Here is a 16,166-nt window from a genome sequence, read left to right as displayed (position 1 = left end):
TAAAAGGCCATGAAGCGTCTACTCTATTCGCTGGAACACTTATGCTGAGATCCCTAAGCTGCTATGTAAGAAATCTAACTACCTTGAGCCAGCCATGCTGGGGGGACCACATGTGGTCCTTTGGTTGACCACCAAGCGAAGGCCAGCCTCCCCGCCATCCCCGCCAAGGTGCCAGACCTGTGAGTGAAACCACTGAGTGACCTGTGTCAACACGATGTAGAACAGAAGAATCATCCAGCCAAGCTCTGCCTGAGTTCCTGACCCATGGAATTGTTCTCAGTTTAAGCCACTGTGTTTTGGACTTGTTTATTACACAGCAATAGCTAACTGGAACACACTGTGACTGAGCTAGTGACAAAAAGGTGTCTCATTAAGGTTAGTAGTCTATAGAAAGTCATGGAAATGGCCTCCTTGAAGCCCCCATGTGGTTCTGGATCAGCACTTTGAACCAGTTCTGCCTGTTTCAGTCATGGCCCATGAAACGAAACCCAAACAGACCCAAATTTTTAAAATGTGGGTGAAGCAAAACAAATAAGCAGAATGGGGAAAGTTATGGGCTGAAGCCCTACTAGAAACTAAATCTCCTTCTTAGAAAACAAGTGCAGCGTGCACGTTGCATAGCAACCAAATCTCTTGGCCAGCAGAGTCGGAAACAGTGGTGCCTGGTTCAAAGATGGTGGCTGATAGTACCACTCTGAATGTGTGTTGCTCTCCACGGTCCTGGCAATAATCCAGTCTCCCACATCAGGCTTCTGAAAGGGCTCACTACACCTCTTCCGAATCTCCCATTCCAGGGCTTCAAACCATAATTTTTCTCGTTCCGCTTATCACCCCCCTTCACCCAAATTTTAAAAATTCAAGTCTATTCTGATTTCACTTCATCAACCATGATTGAACCAGTTCGAACTGGTTTGAAGCCCTGTTATGGAGTGGCAGGGCAAATGTCGTTGTGCCCATTTTTACAGGTGAGTCAATGAACACAGGTTAAGTCCCATCAACAAATGCATCAAGGACCTACAACGTGTCATCACTTCAGTGACTACAAAGGCACTTTGCCTCATAGCTGGTGGGAGACATCGAGGCTTGGAGGATGAGGTGAAATGAATCTTCTGAAATAACTGTCACTTTCCAGACTAGAAAACCCATGGCCTTTTGACATTTAAACAAAACACTGAAAATATTTTAAAGGAAGTGTCCAAAGACTAGACCAGGCCTGTGTTCCTGGTGAGCAGCTGTCAGGGACTGCTTGGTGTTGACAAGAATGAATTTTGACAAATATTTAGAATGATACCTTGGTAGTGTAATGGTTTTATGTGTTTGGCAGGTAACCAAAAGGTCGGCAGTTCAGATCCTCCAGCTGCTCCGTGGAAACCCTGTGGGGCAGTTCTACTCTGTCCTGTATGGTCGCTGTAAGTCAGAATTGACTCAATGGATGGGTTTGGGTTTTTTTGGTATTAAGGATCTGAGGATTTTTTGCAGGAAATGGCAAATGTTGGCAGTATAGGTCTCGGGTTCTCCCTCACCTTTCCCTCCCTCCAGAAAGACTTTTCCTGTTTTATATTGTTAATAAGAAAATGTTTGACGTGAAAAGAAATACTTCTTTCCCACTGCTATGGATTGAATTGTGTCCCCCAAATATGCTGAAGTCCTAATCCCTGGGGGCTGTGAACATGACCTTGTTTGGAAACAGGGTCTTTGCAGATGTTATCAGTGGGGCAGAGTGGTTAAGAGCTGGCAGTTCGAATCCACCAGCTGCTCCTTGGAAACTCTATGGGGCAGTCGTACTTTGTCCTGTAGGGTCACTCTGAGCCGGAACCAACTGAACAGCAACAGGTTTGGTTTTACCAGGGTGGGGTGGGTCCTAATCCCTTCTGAGTGGTGTCCTTATGAAAGAGGAGAAGAGACACAGACAGAGAAAGGACAGTCATGTGAAGATGCCGCTATAAGCCAAGGGTCACCTGGGGCTACCAGAGGCTAGGCGAGGCAAGAAGGGATCTTCCCCTAGAGATGTAAGAGGGAGCATGGCCCAGCTGATGTGTGGATTTAGACTTCGGACCTCCAGAACTGTGAGACAATAAATTTCTGTTCTTATAAGCCACCACCAGCTTGTGGGACTTTGTTACACCAGCCTAGGCCTCACACACACCCACCATGCAGTTTTCATCTGAACAAATGTCTCCTCATTGAGGCACTCCGTGTGGGTGGTGGCTGGGGTCCATGAAGACCAGTGGTTGGCAGGTCTGTGGGGCCAGGACTGGGGGTTTCATCAGTGTAGGTGTTTGGAGTTTGATGGAGAATGGGCTCGGGGTTGGAGCATATATGGGTAAGAGACAAACATAATAACTCATCACAGGGCAGTCATCTTTCCTGTTCCTCCCTAAGACATAGCACCCTTTACTTAAGTGACTTTGGATTCCTGCATCACCAAGGGACAAATCTGGATACAGCCCCCAGGCCCTGGACATCTCAGGAAGAAGTTACAGTCCTCAAGTCAGCATATTGTGACAAAGGAACTTCAAACACATGGCTAGAAGCCTGGTACATGATGGAAGACTATTGAAAGGTGGAGACATAGTGAATTCCAAACAGGAGGTGATTTTGCAACAGTTTGGAGCCTGAAGGGAAAAAAAGAGAAAGAGCTGGAGTTGAATGCCCGGGGACTTGGAGGGAACACAAACAAAAAATCCAGCCAGAAGAGGCCACTGGAGTTTCCTAAGTGGTGAAGGACTCTGAACTGAAATGAATGAACCAGAGCTGAAAGTGCCGATTTCCTCCCTCCGTTGTAGGAAAATTGAACGTCTCGGTCCTCTCTGGATTCCAGTGCAAACAACTGTCTGCTCCTTTCAAAACACCGACACAGAGGTCCGGACTGTTCTGTGCCTGGGTATGTCTCTTCTACCTCCTCCCATCAGCCCAACATGACCCTTGAATGCCCCAGCTTCACCCGCCTCCCCACCCCCAGCCCCATATCATCACAGGGCTCTTTTTTTTTAAGTCCCTTGAAAGTGACTTTGATATTTAACTTGGAAAAATCACCCCTTCAACTCAATTTGTGCCTTCCCCGAGACAGCCTATTAAAAAGGGCCAGAGGCAGGTGTGGGTCTCCGTTCTGTGTCCTCAAGCCCCGGGTCCTTCCCCGCTGATGCACAGCACCTGCCAGAACCCAGACCCAGGGGTGCAAGATTTGCGGTCTGGTCACAGACTGGCTGCCCACACTCTTAGCGTCTATAAAATAGGGGTTAAAATGCCTTATCTGCAGAAAGCAGATTAGTGGTTTCCAAGGTCTGGGGGACAGGGGGAGAATGGAGGGGGACTGTTCAATGGCTACGCAGTGTCCTTCCTGGGTGGTGAGAATGTTCTAGAACTAGGTGGGGTGGTGGTTGCTCAACATGGCGAGCTTAATTAATGTCATTGAATTGTACATGTAAAAATGGTTGAACTGGCAATTGTTTTGTTATATATGTTTCACCGTGATCAAAACAAAACAGCTTATCTCCAAGAAAGCAGATTAGTGGTTGCCAGGGATTGGGGAGAGGGAATGGACAGTGACTGCTTAGTGGGTATGGGGTTTCCTTTCGGGGTGATGAGAATGTTCTGGAACTAGACAGTGGAGATGGTTGCACAACACAGTAAATGTACTTAATGCCATTAATGCTAAGTCGTGCAGGTCAGCGAGGTTAACGTACACAGGAGTATACCTTCAGCTCCTGGGAAGGATAGACTTTGACAAACCCAGGGCTTGCCTATTCTTTGCATCAAGATGGGAGCAACTCCAGAGCAGACATCACCCACCATCCCCACCCCTGCTTCCTGCAAACCTCAAGTCACGACAGCCCAAAGGGGTGACTCCTCCATTCACGCCTTCCCAGACCTCCCAAGTGTCTTTGGGGTGAGTGAGCAGAGGCGTCTAGAGAAACCGAGACCTGAAAATAGGACAGGACGGAAGAGAGGAGAGTGCTTCACTGGGATTATTAATGAACTACAGGAAAAATCAATTCATTCCCATGCCTTTGATGTCAGCTGTGATAGAAGCAGCTGAGAGTCTGTTTTTCCAACTAGCAGGAAACCGCTGTGCCTGCATGCCCAATCTGAAAAGAACTCTGTTTTGGAGAGCAGAGGCGAGGGGGGCTGCTTCCGCCCAGGGAACTAAAGATAGGGCCCTCAGAAAGGGTATTTTTGGGATACTGTGGGGGCGAGGATTGACATACGTACTTTAGGGCTGCGGACTCCCAACACTGTTTAATGAGGGCCCTGGGATGGTGAAGACAAGGGTGCCCTTAAACTTGGCCAAGGGTGGCCTGCACTGGGGCTGAGCTTTAGGGTGTCTTCAGCTGCGCCCCTGCCCACAGGACGAGGAGTCCACGGGGTGAAGGGATGTGTCCGCCTGAGCCCATGAAGGCTTCCAGCAGGCAGTGGCCAGTATCAGATGCTCAGGGAGCAAAAAATAAGGAGGCTCTCGTTCTCGGGGGGTGGTGCCAGTACAGGGGTGGCACCTGAGAGCAAGCGCCTCCTTAAATGTAGCATCCGGGGTACCTCTCTCATTCCACCCTCATCCTGGCTCCGGCTCCAGACAGCTCCTGTGCCTGGGACCCTGAATTCACTGCCAAAGGACCCCAAGCCTACTTCCAGGGATTGTGAGATATGATACCTGTACGTACACATGCAGTACACGTATGTGCAATGTCTTTGTGTTAGGCTGACAAAGTATGCTTCTGTTCCCACTGTCCTCATTTAAAAAACATTTTAAATCAGAAACGGAATTGGGTTTTTCAAAAGTCCTTATTGACGTCTGTGGCAATCGTGATACCCAGAACACATATTTTTAAACGGAGCAGTTATTCGGTATTAGGGTCGTGGGATCTCCAGACAAGGCCAGAAGTATGAAAACCAGGAAGTCCTTAGAAAGATACTATCACCCAGATGTTAAATACGAAGTACTTCTACTGCTACTAGTATTTTCTTGCTCAACAAGGAGAATTTTTTTTTTTTTTAACTTGAGCATTTTCTTTAACTTTCCCCAGTGGCGTCCCAGGAGACTCGGGCTTGGAGTGCTGTGGTGTTGGGCTCTGTGAGAGAAGGGTACACTCTGGGGAAGAGACGATGTGTCTGAGCGAGTGGGGCAGGGGACGTCCTGGGGTCTGCGATCTCTCTTCAGAGCTACTAAAGTCACAGATTCTGGAGGTGGGATTTTAAAGCCTGTTGTATCCTTTTCCTTCATTTAGAAATTGTGTTCCAGAGACAGAGAGCAACTTGTTGAAAGTCACTCGAATAAGACCCCGGGGCTGAAAAGATAATTTTCACAGTCCTTTAGCTGAATCTGCCATTGATGGGAGAAGCAGAGGAAGTGACAGAACAGCACTGAAGGAGTGACTTTTAAACCTACCGTGTTGTTAGTGCCGTGGAGGTGGCTCTGACTCATGGTAACCTCATGGATGACAGAACGAAACACTGTCCAGTCCTGCGCCGTCTTCACGATCATTGGTATGATTGAGTCCATTGTGGTGGCCACTGTGTCAATCCACCTCCTTGAGAGTTTCCCTTGTTTTCGCTGAGCCTCTACTTTACCAAACATGATGTCCTTGTCTAGCGATTGGTCTTCCTGATGACATGTCCAAAGTAAGCAAGAGGATGTTTTGCCATCATTGCTGCTAAGGAACATTCTGGTTGAATTGTTTCTAAGACTGATGTGTTTGTTCTTCTGGCAGTCCACGGTACGTTCAATACTCTTCGCCAACAAAACTTACTATAGTTCTGCAATTAATAATAAATTTATTTGTAGTGTGCTCTGTTAATATCCCAACTGGGTTGTCTCTTTTGGTTGCAAGTGATAGAATACCCAACTGGGTTAAACCAAACCAAATCTGTTGCTGTTGAGTCAATTTCAACTCATAGCAACCCTACAGGACTGAACAAAACTGCCCCATAGGGTTTCCACCAAACCAAAAACCAAACCCGCTGCCGTCGAGTCAATTCCGACTCATAGCGACCCTATAGGACGGAGTAGAACTGCCCCATAGAGTTTCCAAGGAGCGCCTGGTAGATTCAAACTGCTGACCTTTTGGTCAGCAGCCATAGCACTTAACCACTACACCACCAGAGTTTCCATAGGGTTTCCAAGGCTGTAATATTTACGGAAACCAACTGCCACATCTTTCTCCTGTGGAGTGGCTGTTGAGTTCAAACAGCAGACCTTTGAGTTACCGACCCCACACTTAACCACTGTGCCACCAGGTCTCCTTCGACTGAGTTAAGCACCAAAAACAATTCATTGCTTTGTTGGAATGAAATTATAGGCTTCCAATGCAGATGGATGTAGGAGCCCAAACTATGTCACCAGGATGTGGTTTTCAGCTTCCCCTGTGTCTCCTTTGCTCTCTCTAGTTCTTGGCTCCATCTTCTCCATGTCAAGTTCATCCTTGGACTCTCGGCCCTAGTGGTCACAAGATGGCGGCACTAGCTATAGTGCTTTAAAGAGAAGAGAGAGAGCTTTCCCAGCATGCCATCACATCCTATTCCTTCTCATTGGCTCCTACTGAGTCACATGCTCACTTTTGATCCCAGAGGGAATCTGGGATACTGTTGCTGTTGTCATTGGGCGTCCTGAGTCAATTCTGCCTCACAGCGATCCCATGTGACAGAGTAGAACTGCCCCATAGGGTTTTCTTGGCTGTAATGTTTATGGGAGCAGATCGCCTGGTCTTTCTCCCCGGTGGAGCTGCTGGGATGGTTCAAACCACTAGCTGTTCCGTGAGTAGCTGAGCGTTTAACTGTTGTGCCACCAGGAGAAAATGAATAGGTGCTGGGCAGCAAAAACAAGGGATGTGTATTTGGTCAGCAGACCCTATTATAATAACATAAAGCTATTAAAGACTGAAATTTGCCTAAACCTGTGGGACTCCAGGTCTTTGGTCATCAGTATATCACTATGAGTGATGCCTTGTGTTTCTAGGTCCATGGGGTCTCTCCCGTGTCTCCACATTCTTTGACAAAAAGAAAAAAATCACAGGGTGGGGCCCAAGGGCTGAAGAATTTGCTTGTTTAATTAAATAAATTTCTTAATACCCTAAAGCTTTGTGATGATATAAAGTGCAAGTCTTATATACGGGACACAAGAGGTTTTAATAGACTGGACGTGTGTTGCAAATTAAAACAATGTTAAATTCCTTAGTAATCCTAGCAGGGAGGAAAAAAAAGAAGAAAAGAAAAGAAAAACCCTCTGATTTCCAAATCACTACCAGCGGAATTTTAAAAATTATTTACACACTTAGCTGTGAGTCCCTTTATATATGACAGGTTTGGCAGGGAGAACTGAAGCAATAATTTAAAACAGAGCTTGAGAGTGTGTGTGAGGAACTGCCTGCTCCACTTTTCCAAAATAAATGTACCCTTGGAGCCACGAAAGAGGTGCCTTTTCCTAAGAACAGACTACAAGGTTGGGAGCCGGGCGCCTATAGATGACATCAGCTGATGGGACCGTGTGGATACTGTCTGTGGGTGCTGGAATGACGTGAGGCATTCACTGGTTTGACGTAGAAGGAAAGATGAGAAGACAGACCGACTCCTTGCCACAGATCATTACATCTGAATGTAGGTCGGTTTTATGTACTTTATACGGGATCGCTGACACATGGAAGGTTTTGTGGTTTTTGTTGGTGTTTTAAATTCACCGGTCATTATCTTGTTAGTTGCCGTCAAGTGGGCTCTAATTCAGGTGACCTTTTGTATAACAGAACCAAACGTTGCCTGGTCCCGCACCATCTTCATGATCATTGGTATGTTTGGGTACATTACCTGGTAAAATAGAAGGCCAACGAAAAAAGGGAAACTGTCAATAAGATGGATTGACCCAGTAGGTGCGACAGTGGACTCCAACAGTCATCCTCTGCTGAACTTCATGTTGCGTTTTGTAGTAAGAGACCAGGAAGGCTCCAGTCCCTGCCTTCTGGAAGCGGACATTCCAAAGTGACAAAGAATGAGTCTTCTAGGCGGGAATTGGATCACCATGCCCTCCCAGCAATGGAGGGGGCCGTTGTTGAATATATTTGGGTTATATGGAAATGCTTTGGGAAAGGCAGCGTCAGCAGGGAAGGAAAGGATGAAATGGAATCACCAGGCCTCTTAAACGTTCTCAGCTGCCACCAAGATCCCGCCCACGCACCTAGACATTCACTGTGTTCTGCTCAGCTTCTACCTGCTACTGCCTGCTGGCTTTTCCCCTGAACCACGCAGGACCACTTTGCTTACCCAGCAATCGGAAGTGCTGGCAGACCACCACCCACCCCCAGAAGCCCTCAACCAATGATCTTGGGCAGGTGGTATAGAGATACCCTAGCTCCCTCACAACTCAGGTAGCATAATTCTTCTTCTTTTTTTAATCTTTTATTTTGAAATAATTTTAGATTTACAGAAAAGTTGCAAAATTAGCACAGAAAGTTCCTATATGTCCTTCATCCAGCTCCCCCTAACGTTAAAGTCTTACCTACACGTAGCACAATGATCAAAACCAGGAAAGAAAACAAAGATGTAGTAAGAAACGCAAGCCTAGTACAAAACCAAAGTCACGAAACTCTGTGCTGTCCAAAACCGGGTGTGTTTGTTGTTGTTGCATGCTGTTGAGTCCATTTTTGACTTATAGGACCCCCCATGTGACAGAGTAGAACTTCCCCGTAGGGCTATCTTGGTGGTGCAGTGGTTGAGTACTTGGGTGCTAACCAAAAGGATGACAGTTTGAACCCACCAGCTGCTGTGAGGGAGAAAGATGTGGCAGTCTGCTTCTGTAAAGATTACAGCCTTCAGAAGCCTGTGGGCAGCTCCACTGTGTCCTGTAGGGTCATCATGAGTTGGAATTGACTTGATGGTAACAAGTTTTTTTGGTTTAATCTTTACGGAAGCAGATTGCCAGGTCTTTCTCCTGAGGAGCCGCTAGGTGGATTTAAACTGCCAACCTTTTAGCTAGCAGCCAAGCGCTTAACTGTTGTACCACCAGGGCTCCTTTGTTGTTGGTCTTTTTAGGTGCCATTGAGTCAGTTTCAACTCATGGCGAACCCGTGTACAACAGAACAAAACACTGCCCAGTTCTGCGCCATCCGCACAATTGTTGTTGTCTGACCCCATCGTTGCAGCCACTGTGTCAGTCCATCTCATTGAGGGTCTTCCTCTCTTTCCCTGAACCTCTACTTTACCATGCATGATGCCCTTCTCCAGGGACTGGTCCCTCCTGGTAATATGTCCAAAGTACATGAGGGCTCCTTTAGGGATTCGGAATTTTTCTCGTAATTTTGAAAATACATATATTACAGAACTCCGCTCCCCCCACCTCAGAGTTTGGAGAAGAACTCTGTAATAAAACTTTAGCTTCTGCGGTAAGTCATCAGGATTGTCACACTAATCTCATGTCAGTTCAGGTCAGGTTTTGCTGCCAAATCAGTCACGAGAACATCTTTGGATTCTGGGTCTGTGTACGTGGGACTGTGGGCCTCTATCTCCTTTCCAGCCTGACGCTTGGAGTTAGCTTCCTTCAGAGAAGCCTGTGGTGTTACCCTGTTGGTTTGCATCAGCATATTCCATTGGGCCAAGCAGACAACCTGGAAGAGAACTTAATTCCCTGTTTCTCGTGAGTCGTGTTGTGCATTTGGGGAGAGATGTATGAACGTAGGTGACCACGCGTGGCTTCTGTGGTAGGGATACTGTGAACTTCAAGACGCGTGTGACTGAAAAGCTCGCGTGGGTTTGCCCCGTCCTCCCAGTGTCCGGTCAGATCTCCTGGGGTGGCTCCAACTCCTCCCCTCATTGTTAGCCCTTTAGGTCTGGGCAGCCAGGAGGCCTGACGTGGCCCTGTTTCCACAGAGCGGTGGCCCAGAAAGGGAGCGCAGCTTGGCAACCAAAGAGATATTTCACCGCAAGGAAAAATATGCACGCACTGTTGGTTAATTTTCCTTTTAGCCCCAGAGCCCTCTAAGGGGTGTGCGCTGAGGACTCTAATCTGCTCTGCACCATGCAAAGAAGAGCCGAGTTGAAATGCATAAACAGAACTTTGAAGATGTAATGAAACACAGATCTTTGCTTGCAGAAAAGACGTTTTAAATAAGAGGTCTTTCAGGCTTGCACCCCTCCCCCATCCCTCCTTTGATTTACAGGTTTCTTAGACACCGTGAAGGAGCCCTGGTGGTGCAATGGCTAAGCACTCGGCTGCTAACCAAAAGGTTGGTGGTTTGAACCCACCCAGTGGCTCCTCGGGAGAAAAGACCTGGAGATACGCTCCCATAAACTTTATAGCCTACAAAGCCCTATGGGGCAGTTCTGCTCTGTCCCATGGGGTCACTTTGAGTCAGAATAGACTTGACAGCACACAACGATGACGACAACATAGTTGTGATGTTGAATGCCAATGAATATCCAGTTCCATAAAACAGTGGTCACCTGTATAGCTGTAATACACTCTGATGTGTTCTGTTGCATTCTATTGTGTTCTGTGTCATGCCATTCCATTTCCCGTTTAAAAAAAAAAAGTGCTGACCCAGACCTTCTAAATCGATTTCATAACCCACTAATTTGTCATGACCCACAGTTTGAAAATGCTGCCCTAACCCTGTGGTTCCCAAACCTTCTTCTGCCTAAGTACTGCCTGGAAGCTTGTTAAAAACGCTGATTTCCCATTCACAGAGATTCTCATTCTGCTGCCCTGGAGCGAGGCCCAGGAATCTGCGTTTCGGAAGTCCCCGAAGTGCTTCTGATGCAGGTGGCTCAGGGCCACTCTTGCAGAAACACCCACCCACACTGCAGCATGAAGTTTGTCTCCCGACTGCCTTAGATACTTTGGTCTAGTTTTAGGTTCTACGTTTTGCCTAGAATTAAATCCACTTAGCGGGAGGTACCTTGTGCCTAGTGCTAAAATTCATGGCTTTTATCATAAAAATTATCCCTGGCGAGGTCAGCTTCAAGGCCCAGGATTCCCCACGGGCACTTGATGTGGTATGTAACCTGGAAGATTGTAAATCTGCCCTTGCTTTTCAAGTTACAGGTGGGGAAGGAGAATTCTGAGCTACAGAGCAGGGTTTTCCTCAAGAGGGGAGACCAACTGGTGTCTCGGAGTAAATTAGGAAAATCATCTTGCCATCAGGAGTCCCTGGGGAGAACAAGCAGTTAACACACTCAGCTGATAACTAAAAGATTGGAGGTTCGAGTCCACCCTGAAGTGCTCAGAAAGGCCTGGCAATCTGCTTCCGAAAAACCAGCTATTGAAAACCTTGTGCAGCACAGTTCTGCTCTGACCACACGGGGTCACCACGAGTCAGAGTTAACCTGATGGCAAGTGGTTGGTATCTTATTATCTGGCTTGAATTATATGTCATATTCTACACTACACTGTTTCTGTTCATCAATTAATTAATTAATTCAATTTTTATTGAGCACCTACTGTGTGTCGTGCCCCATGCTCACTGTTTGGAGCACAGTAATGATTAAGAGGGAGGACTGAGATGTGCCTGACCCAAGCCATGGTATTTTCAATCGGCTCATATCCATGTGAAACCTTGACGATGAATAAGGAAGACCAAAGAAGAGTTGATACCTTTCAATTATGCTGTTGGCGAAGAATATTGAATATACCGTGGACTGCCAGAAGAACGAACAAATCGGTCTTGGAAGAAGTACAGCCAGAATGCTCCTTAGAGGTGAGAGTGGCAAGATTTCATCTCAAATATTTTGGATATGTTGTCAGGAGGGACCTCTGTAATTTGCACTTTGTATCTTTTGTCATGTAAATATTTTACATTTTTAATGGCCATTTCTTCTCTTTTATGGCTTCTGGGTTTTCTGTTTTGTTTAAGAAGGCTTGTCCCATTTCCAAGACTAGTGAAAAAAAAAAAAAAGCTCCTTTATTTTAATACCTGTATTATTTTAATGGAGCCCTGGTGGCACAGTGGTTAAGAGCTATGGCTGCTAACCAAAAAGGTTGGCAGTTCAAATCCACCAGCTGCTCCTTGGAAATGCTACAGGGCAGTTCTACTCTGTCCTACAGGGTAGCTATGAGTTGGAATCGACGTGACAGCAACGGTTTTTTTGTATTATTTTAATACTTTTTAATGTTTAACACTTTAAATGTGTTTGAAATTTACATTTGTGTATGGTAAGAGGTAGAGTAGATACAGATTTTGTTTTATATTATTTACCTAATTTTATTTTCTTCATACTATGTTAAATAGTCCATCTTTTCACCTCTGAAATTCATATATATATGTATATATGTGTGTGTGTGTGTGTATGTATGTATATTCTTGTTGTTGTTGTTAGGTGCCGTCTAGTCGGTTCCAACTCGTAGCAACCCTGTGTACGACAGAATAAAACATTGTCCAGTCCTGTGCCATCCTCACAATCATTGCTATGTTTAAGCCCATTGTTCCAGCCATCGTGTCATTCCATCTTGTTGAGGGTCTTCTTGTTTTTCGCTGACCCTCTATCTTAGCAAGCATGATGTCCTTCTCCAGGGACTGGTCCCTCCTGATAACATGTCCAAAGTACATGAGATGAAGTCTCCCCATCCTCACTTCCAAGGAGCACTCTGGCTGTACTTCTTCCAAGTTGGACTTATTCGCTCTTCTGGCAGTCCGTGGTTTATTCTATATCCTTCGCCAACACCGTAATTCAAAAAACATCAATTTTTCTCTCGTCTTCCTTATTCATAGTAATCCAGCTTTTGCGTGCATATGAAGTAATTGAAAATATCATGGCTTGCTCCTTAGTCTTTGAAGTGACATCTTTGCTTCTCAACACTTTAAAGAGATCTTTTGCAGCAGATTTGCCCAATACAATGTGTCGTTTGATTTTTTGACTGCTGCTTCCATGGGCGTTGATTGTAGATCAAACTAAAATGAAATCTTAACAACCTCAATATTTTCTCCCTTAATCATGATGTTGCTTATTGGTCCAGTTGTAAGAATTTTTGTTTCATATGTATATGTTTTTGTTTGTTATATGCACACACACACACTCATACGTATCCCTTTCTGGATATCCTATGCTGTTCCTTGTACCTGTGTGTCTAATCTGTACTATAGTGGGAAGGATACTTTTAGTTGTAAACAGCTGAAAACTGAGTTGAAACTGATTTAAACAGTAAAAGGAATTTATGGATTCATAACCGAGAAATCCAGAGCCACAGGCTTTAGGCAAGGCAAGATCTGGCAGTTCAGATGCTATCAAAAGACCTACATTCTCTCTCTGTATTTATGGGCTCTGCTTCCTTAGTGTTAACACCATCTTGGTCCAAAGCCAGGAGTTTCCAAGGCTACATGCTTCCTTGGTCATATCCAGCGGGGAAAAGAGAGAATCTGTATCAACAAACGTTCCGGAATTGAGTCTCGTTGTCCCCTTTGGCCTGCTTTGAACCAGCCGCTGTGGTTAGGGAAATGCAACATGCTAACTGGCATAAGCCAATCAGATCCCACTGGAAAGTTGATGATGGGCTTAACCCCACACAAACCCCTTGACTGAGAAAGAGTACTGTTTGGGAGTGGGAAGAGGGGTTTAGATGGTGGGAATGGCAAAGAACCAACCAATGTGCTTATATGTATTATAAAAACCAAAAAACCAAACCCAGTGCTGTCGAGTCAATTCCGACTCATAGCAACTCTATAGGACAGGATAGAACTACCCCCATAGAGTTTCCAAGGAGCGCCTGGCAGATTCGAACTGCCGACTCTTTGGTTAGCAGCCATGTGCCACCAAGGTTTATATATATGTATTATACCATACCATTTTAATTGTTGCAGCTTTGGAGTATATTTTAACATCTCATTGCTATTCTTGTAAACGTTTAATGGCTTTTCATTTTAGAGGAATTTTGAATTAGCTTTTCAAGTTATATTAAAAATCTTTTTAGGAGTTTTCTTGGAATTGCATTGAAGTTCTGGATTGAAGTGGAGGTGAATCAACATCCTTACAAAATTGAGCCTTCTCATCTAAAGAACGAGGTAAGTCTTTCCATTTGTTCAGGCCTATTCACATCCTCCAATTAAGTTTTTTAATCTTCCTCATAGGTTTTGGGCGTTTCTTGTTGACTTTATGCCTCAGCACTTTTTGTTTTTGTGTTGTCAGTGTGGATGGATATTTTTGCCTCTGATATTTTCTAATTGGTTGTTACTGCAGTAAAGGAAGGCTACTGGTGTTTGTATATTGATCTTATATCCAGCTACCCTACTGAAACTTTTTGTTAGTTATAGGCTTTTCAGTTGGTTCTCCTTCCAGTGAGTCTTTGCCTTCCTTCCCTTCTCAGATGCTCTGCAGTTTGCTCATTCTCTCCTCTCAGGGGTCATAAGTGGTTTCTTGTCATCAGCTCCCCTCACCTCCTCTTAGATCTTATCCTCCTTTACCCTTTCTGCTCCATCCTATACCACCTGTCCCCTACCAGAACTCCCCCATTCCATGAGTCAAAACCACATTCAACACCTTCAGGGTTGGTGTGGTGAGTGTAGGGTGAACACATTTCTCCCCATACTTCCCTTTACATATAAAATTCTTTGTGGGATTAAATTCAGGTCTGTTATTTACGAGCTGCCAGACTTTGGATTAATAATTGGTCTTATGCTTGTTATCCAGTTTAACTGCATAACTCAGCCAGTGGAAATACCACCATGTTTCTGGAGAAAGAAACTCTTTCAGAGCTGGGGGGAAGCTGTAGTTTGGCCCGCCTTATTAAAGACCCAATAAATGTTTTCCTGACACAGCTGTTGGAGACGGGGAAGCTCGTATGTTCTCCAAGCTTTATGAGATTCTTTAAAAATGGCAAAAAAATTTTTTACTCTTTACAATAGGCCAGGTAGCATAGAAGCAGGTTGCTCATTGCGACAGTTCAAATAACCTAGAAATACAGGGAAAATGTTAATACTTCCCCTGACTCCTAACCCTTAGTCCTCCTCTTCAAGGCAACCAATATTAGTAATTTAGTGTGTCCTTCTATACCTGACTGTATGTTTATACATGTGGACATATAAGTTTTTGTTTTTAAAACAAATGAGAATTATGCTATTCACATGACACCTTGCTGTTTTGTTATTTTAATATTGCTTTAGGTGAAAGTTTACAGCTCAAGTTAATTTCTCATACAAAAATTTATACACATATTGTTATGTGACACTAGTTGCAATCTCTGTAATGTGACAGCACGCTCCCCCTTTCTACCCTGAGTTTCCCTTGTCCCTCCAACCAGCTTCTGCTCCTTCCTGCCTTCTCATCCTGACTCCAGACGGGAGCCGCCCATTTGGTCTCATGTATCTGATTGAACTAAGAACCACATTCTTCACGAGTGTTAATTTATGTTGTATAGTCCAGCCTAATCTTTGTCTGAAGAGTGGGCATTGGGAATGGTTTCAGTTCTGGGTTAACAAAGTGTCTGAGGGCCATGGCTTCGGGGTTCCTCCCGTCTGAAACCATTAAGTCTGGTCTTTTTACATGAATTTGAGTTCTGCTCTGTGCTTTTCTCCTCCTCCGTCTGGGACTCTCTGTGTGTTCCCCGTCAGGGTGGTCATGGGTGGTAGCTGGGAACCCTCTAGTTCTTCTGGTCTCAAGCTAGTGGAGTCTCTGGTTTATGTGGCCCTTTTGTCTCTTGGGCTAATATTTTCCTTGTGTCTTTGGTGGTCTCCATTCTCCTTTGCTCCAGGTGGGTTGGGACTAATTGATGCATCGTAGTTGGCTGCTCACAAGCTTTTAAGACCCCATATGCCACTCACCAAAGTGGGAGGCAAACATTTTCTTAATAAACTTTTTTTTTATGCCAGTTGACCTAGATGTCCCCTGAAACCATGGTCCCCAGACCCCAGCCCCAGCTACTCTGTTTCTCAAAGTGTTTGGTTGTGTTCAGGAAATTTCTTAGCTTTTGCTTTAGTCCACTTGTGCTGACTTCGCCTGTGTTGTATGTTGTCCTTCCCTTCACGTAAGATGATTCTTGTCTGCTGTCTAGTTAGTGAACTCCCCTTTCCCTCCCTCCCCACCCCTGTAACCATCAAAGAATGTGTTCTTCTGTGTTTAAACTTTTTCTTGAGTTCTTAAAATAGTGGTCTTATATAATATTTGTCCTTTTGCGATGAATTTTACTCAGTGTAATGCCCTCCAGATTCATCCATGTTGTGAGATGTTTCAAGGATTCATCATTGTTCTTTATCGTTGTGTGG

General features: G+C 45.1%; 1 long non-coding RNA gene across 2 annotated transcripts in view; it reads left to right on the top strand.

Moving 5' to 3' along the window:
* The first annotated feature begins 1,094 nt into the window (after nt 1-1,094).
* The window catches only part of LOC111747740 (uncharacterized), a 31,017-nt gene continuing 15,945 nt past the window's right edge, over nt 1,095-16,166 (top strand). For both annotated transcript variants that reach the window (XR_010318548.1, XR_010318547.1), the window contains exons 1-4: nt 1,095-2,884; nt 5,223-11,314; nt 11,410-11,672; nt 13,880-13,970. This is a non-coding gene — a long non-coding RNA (uncharacterized LOC111747740). The remainder of the gene's footprint in view (nt 2,885-5,222; nt 11,315-11,409; nt 11,673-13,879; nt 13,971-16,166) is intronic.

This window comes from Loxodonta africana, chromosome 19, assembly GCF_030014295.1.
Source record: "Loxodonta africana isolate mLoxAfr1 chromosome 19, mLoxAfr1.hap2, whole genome shotgun sequence".
NCBI lineage: Eukaryota > Metazoa > Chordata > Mammalia > Proboscidea > Elephantidae > Loxodonta > Loxodonta africana.
This window is presented reverse-complemented; position numbering and strand designations above follow the sequence as displayed.